The sequence below is a fragment of the Limulus polyphemus genome, unplaced genomic scaffold (genome assembly GCF_000517525.1).
Source record: "Limulus polyphemus unplaced genomic scaffold, Limulus_polyphemus-2.1.2 Scaffold2715, whole genome shotgun sequence".
In the NCBI taxonomy this organism is placed as follows: Eukaryota; Metazoa; Arthropoda; class Merostomata; order Xiphosura; family Limulidae; genus Limulus; species Limulus polyphemus.
The window spans coordinates 111603-118289 of NW_013668325.1; the positions used below are offsets into that span (position 1 = coordinate 111603).

The 6687-nt window shown below is 30.8% G+C and overlaps 1 long non-coding RNA gene across 1 annotated transcript in view; it reads left to right on the forward strand.

The window, feature by feature from the left end:
- The first annotated feature begins 597 nt into the window (after positions 1-597).
- Positions 598-6687, forward strand: part of LOC111087833 — a 15473-nt gene continuing 9383 nt past the window's right edge. Inside the window, exon 1 of the long non-coding RNA XR_002612461.1 lies at positions 598-848. This is a non-coding gene — a long non-coding RNA (uncharacterized LOC111087833). The remainder of the gene's footprint in view (positions 849-6687) is intronic.

The window sequence follows — 6687 nt, forward strand, 5'->3', positions numbered from 1 at the left end:
CAGTAGACACACGTACAAGATGAACTGTTGCTGTCCTCACACGTTCACAGATGAACTGTTTACAGTTGACACATGTACACTGATGAACCATTACAATAGACACACGTACACAGATGAACTGTTACAGTAGACACACGTACACAGATGAACTGTTACAGTAGACACACGTACACAGATGAACCGTTACAGTAGACACGTGTACACTGATGAACCGTTACAGTAGACACATGTACACTGATGAACTGTTTACAGTAGACACATGTACACTAATGAACTGTTTACAGTCGACACATGTACACTGATGAACTGTTACAGTCGACACATTTACACTGATAAAATGTTACAGTAGACACACGTACGCTGATGAAGTTACAGTAGACACATGTACACTGATGAACTGTTACAGTAAACACATGTACACTGATGAACTGATACAGTAATCTAAGTATTTTTGTTTAATATTCCTTGTAAGAAGAAATTATTTTTTATACTTTACTTCTTAAGTCTTGATTTAATGTTTTGTTCCCTTAATTTAGCTTTTCACAAAATTATAATTAGATGTGAAGTGAAAAAAGGCACTAAACTAATGAAATAATACAAGTTCTAGATCCTTCATGCCAGGAACAGTGATCCCAGTGGCACTGCTTCACACCATTAGGAATCTCGTAACCGTATGTACACTTCAGTTTTTCCATGACACACTTCCAGCAGAGAAATAACTTCAACTGCACCTGCTCAAATGTTTTTTTAATACATGTTTGAGAACTCACTCTTAACCAAATGATGTGTGTAACTGCTGGACTGGAAATTATAAATATCCTACAGAAGTTGGAACTTCATACGGTAAGGTAAGAGGATAGATTCATAGTACATCTTTACAAAAGAAGGCCTGGAAATTTTTCATCAACTAACACAAAGAAAATGTATCATTAAGTAATGCTTTGTGACACCTTCTTTATAGGATTATAAAATAAACAGTAAGTTATTCATAAACCTAATTCCTTTATAAACAAAAAATCAGTGGATAAAATGTGGTTGAAACTATTATACACTGTTCTTCTTCTTAAAAAAACTAATGGACAAAATATAGAGTGTAGTGTAAACAAATACAATAGGCCTAATACTGTTGTCTTATTAAAGCATAATTAATTATAATCATGCTTCAACAGCTTAGATAAGCTTGTTATCATTGAAAAAAAGCTACAGATTACTAACTTCATTCATATACAGTTGAGGAAAGACTAGTTAACTGGACTGTAAAGTTACTGTATGGAAGAAATTAAAATATTGTTATTAATGAAGTCCAATCATCTTGATTCCTGTTACTAGTATAATACCTCAGTGGTCAGAGTGGATTTCTGCACTTTCTTATTTGTACAAATGATACTGACTGACTGAGACATAATTAGTAACTTGCTGATCACCCACCCCTAGTTTGGTATCAGTTCCTCAGAATTGTTTATTACTACTTTATATTCAGCAACTGATAGCATGATGCTGTGACTTCATTCTACCATTCAGTACTGTGCATTACCCATAATCTTGTAGAGTAAAAATGATGGCAGGTTGGAAGACGAAAATTTTTGGTTCATGAACTTTTATGATCAATATTAGGCTAACTAATTAAAGGTAAGGTTGAATAATATTAAAATAAAGATTATGTGAACTGGATGTTGAATTATTTTCAATAGATAATTGAAAATAACATACTAACAAAAGAAGTTATGAGGAACTGTAAAATAGCCAGCTACTGTGACTAAGCCTACTAGTACAAAGCTGGGCTTTAGTTATAATTTAATATATAGTTCTAGACCTACTAGTACTACAGTAGTATTTTTATTAACATTATCAATATTAGTATTACTAGTAGTGTTAACTGTAAATTATTTTATGAGTTTCCATTTTATAATGATATTGCCTATTAGTTTGACTTAAGATAATAATTAATGTTTCCATATAATAATATTATATGTATATATAAATATATATTATAATATTTAATAAAGTAAAATTTTTGTTAGAAAAATAGTTTATTACTGTTAATAATAGTAACAGTGTTAACAATAGCTGTTATTCTCAATAAAATGAAAAATATCCTTTGCTATTTATTTTCGTTATAAATATAAATTATAATGACATTTTGAAACATATTTTAATCAACCTAGTAGTAGTTGTAACAGTGGTTTCTCACCTCGCTTGTTTTGGATCCTTTAATTATTTGTCGAGCTAAAGAGCCAACACCGTTAACATTGACTTGGATTCTTTCAGAAAGTCGAGCTTTAGACTCTATGAAAAGATTCCTTGCACTTGCTGGTGTACTACTTGCAGCCATGTTTATAAGTGAATTATATTTTGGATACGTGAACTATAGTTAACGCAAAACATTAGAAAACCAATAGGCCTAAACTTTGTTAACACTAACTCAATACAAACGTACTACTACTAAACGTATTGATGTGTGGTACTGATAAAAACGCCGCTTGACGGTAAAATAATGTTTAAACAAAAAGACGTTTTAATAAAAACAAAAAAAGTTCCATAACCACTCTACATTGCTATTAGATCTTCGATGACACAATGAGAGTTTAGACTAAACTTTATCCGTGATGTGAGTCTACATATTAAATAATTAAATATATATGTATATATATTTCTGTCGCCTAAATATTAAATATATATATATGTTTCTGTCGCATGGTCATTCTAATTATTTTCAAATAACATGTGTGCACATAACATTAACAAGTGCGGAAGTTCCGAACCGCAAGGTGAAAAATATCATATTTCATATGTACGAGATAAGATCTTTATATTTTTCACCTTGCGGTTGAGGACTTCCGTAGTTACAAGACGAAAATTACAGTAAACTTTTCTTTTGACACGCGTTTTAAATGAAATGTTTTGATTTAAATTTTTTCCCTTTGTAATCTCATCTCAGCTATGCCAAATATTTTAGTCTTTCTGTGAATGTTCACTGTCGCTTATCCGTTTATACAAAAGATGAAAGATATTAAAACTTACAGGTAGAGCTATTCCGTAAGTAGTGCACCCTGTACTATCAATCAGCGGCATGGCACTACTTACATATCGTATAGTACATCATCGATGCTATAATGCTACGAATAACCCTTATAGTCTATCAAGGTTTAAATTCTACTTGGCTCTTTTAGGTATAAAAAAATTTGTTTTTTAGACATTGAAACTGTTAAAATGAAGGCTTAACAGTGATCAGCAGAGGTGTAGTGAAGTGTGAACGCGTAGACATTGCGTACTTATATTTTTTTTTTAGCCGGAACGCCGCTATTTGGAACGAATTCCACCTTATACAGTTAAATACGTTACTTCTCTATTTAGCTCTACACCACTTCTCTATTATTACTTTCATTAACAGTTATGATTAGAATGTTTAAAATATCTGGCTTTAATATTTTGTTTCTGTCATACTTTTATTATACATATTGTTTTGCATCCTTAGTGTATGGACAAGTCTAAACCTCCTAATCTAGCCGAATCTCACGAGACATTATTAGGTTTACGGCCAAAAATATTGTCAACTGTAAGTATATTTAACTGGTGAAACAATGTGTTCTTATTCCTGTAAGTAAAAATGTAAGAAAAGTATATTTATTCAATTTTACTCATTATTAGAAAGTTATTATTAGACTTATTTATGACTTTATGAATTAAAAAAGAAAGTGATTGATATGCATAAAAAGTAAAATATATAAGTTTTAGATTATCAAAGAAGATCATGCTCACAGAAACACAGGTTAATAGATGAAATGGCATTTATTATTATGACAAAACAAATTATCTTTTAAGTTCTAGATAATCAAAATTAATATCAACCATTCAAGGACAAAATAACTGTTTTATTTTCGTTTGTCTCTAAAGTTCGCAGTTTCAAGACTGTCATTGGTTTGCTTCTCATTCGGTATACGTACACAGAGGGTTGAGCATGTTATATTAACACACTTTTGAATATGCATATCAGTAAGTTATGTGGTAACCACAGCAAATATAGTATTGGTGAAACAACATGTATTAGAACTACATTTTGTAGGTAGCGCAATGGCATCAAAAATGGGTCATTTTTGGGGAAAATATGTAACAGCCCTTTGTGACACAAAATATTTATATACTCAGATCATAAAGATATGTTCAGATCAGGGATATCTCTTGTACATAATGGTATTGAAAAACAAAGGAAAATGGATCAATTTAAGATACCAGAACCATGAGAAAGAAACCTGCAACAAGTCGTACCCAAGCAAAGTGCCATGTCTTCTAACATAGGAATCTTCAACAAAAAAATCAACGACTAAAGTCATCCACATGCCCCACTTAACAGTATGGATTACCGATTTCAAGTAGGATCTCCATGTAGAAAGTCATAATATTTCACTTGTACACAAGTTGCTTCAGTGACATATCCATTCAATCATAACATACCTCAAGCAACTGCAAAGTGAAACAGATATTCATGCTAATAGGATGACATATTGCTCAAATCTCTGGTTGCAATGTCTGTAGATTACTATGTAGTCACGCTGTTGAAATGGATGCTGGGAAACCGTTCTTGTACACTACATGGATTATGGGAAGTAAGCATGGAAGAGTGGTGTGTTTTTGAGAGCTTTTTCAAATAGAAACCCCACTGCAGGACGATTGTCAAGATACATAGTCATCAATTAGACCTTGTCTGGATATAGTAACATTAACTGTAATGACATGGTGAGACTCCATAATTGTCTTAATATAAAGCACTCAACCTCTGGGAATAAAGTTTATATATGTTACATTTATAGTAACATTTTCAAAAACAATAAACAAAATTAGTGAACTTATGTTTTTATTTGCCTTTAACAATAACAACATTCAAATAAACCAAAACAAAATGCTTTAAATACAAGCCAAAATTTTTGTTTACCACAATTTACTACAACTTCGTACTAAAGAACAAAAGTTATTAGAGAATGTAAAAAAAAGTTAATCAAAAGTAACACTTGTTAGCAGATTTTCCAATCTAATAAAAACACATTTTACTTTCCCAAGAATATAAATCAACAAAGCAATAACACCAAGTAAATAGAAAATTAAGAGCAAAAACAAAACACCAAAATCATCTTTGAGCTTCAGTTTTGTGTCAAAATCTTGTCATTGTGATTAAACAATTATTTTTACAATAGGAAAAATTACTCATATTGATCTTTTCCATTTCTAATGTAAAAATTTCTTAACGGTATTCTTAAACTACAAGTTTTAAAAACACTCACATACAAGAAGATACGTAAACACATACAATAAACACTCGTGATTAGATACCCCAAAAATAACATTCAAAATCAGAAGAGTTCTCAAAAAAAAGAGCTAAGTTTGAGATATTCTGAACATACTGTATTTGAAAGATTAAGTTACGACTCGTAACTTCGATGTAAGTTTTATGTACACTTCTACTAACAGCTCTATTTCTGTCATCATAATGACCAAAACATGGTCTCACATGCACACAAAAAGTATGTTTTCAAAGGTTTAGGAATTATCTAAAACAATGCTCAAATTATTTTCTTAAATTAACTAGAAATTAATCTTTTTTTTTTTTTTGAGGAAAATATACAATAACTCTAGAAACAACAATTTCATAGCAGAAGATCAAATCAGAGGATTTTTTTCCCAGTTATGCTATTAATTATTTAGTACCTTTCCTGATGACCAAAATTTAATACAGTTACTATGCCAACAATTTAAGACAAAATTAATTATTATTTGTAATGAAGTAATTATCAACAATAACTTTACAATTCAAAAATTTTTTTTTTAATTAACACTACTTTGCTGGATGGTGTAGCTTCCAACAGGTCATCCACATTTCATTTAAATCAGAACTGTTTTCATTACAACACACGACTCAAAAATATAATGAAATCTTCCTGACAATATATGTAATGTCGTCTACAAAAAAAGAAGGAAAATCTGGAACAATCAGTTCCCAAGAAAACAAAAAAACCAGTAACAATATATATACGAGTAAACACAAGGTATAAGCTTCAATTCCTCTTCAATTTGCAGTTTCCTTCACACGGCCACCATCCCCTTCCGAGACAAATCTTTTACGGCCCCTGGAACAAAAATAATTAATCTCCACATTAAAAGAGTTCCTTTTGCAGAAAAATACCTTAATTAGTCTACCATGAAACTGTTATAGTAAAGTAACAAAAACAATTCATAATCACTTCATTAAGTGATTTTGAGGAATATAATACATGTTTCGATAAAACAGTGGTTTTCTTCGGAAGAAGACAGATCAACGTGCTGTCACAACATTTAGTATGTTTTCCTAAATAAAACTCACTGTTTGTTAGTTTACTATTATATTAACTTAATGTGCTTCCATACACAAGTAGAAAATTGTGATGATGTGATCCAGAAACAATCTTTATAAAAACAACTACGTTCACAAAATACTGCAGTACAATAATACAGAACTGCCGAATTAAACAAACAAGTTGAATTTTTCGAGTTCTGTTACGTATTAGAATTTTAAATGGTCTGAAACCGAGCTAAGTGATATTTTAAATTTAGTAGTTAAATCAAAGCTGATATAGTCAGTTTATGATATCTGCCAACAAGACCGATACACACCGTTTTCTTTTTTAACACAAATACGTTTTAATATACACACAACAG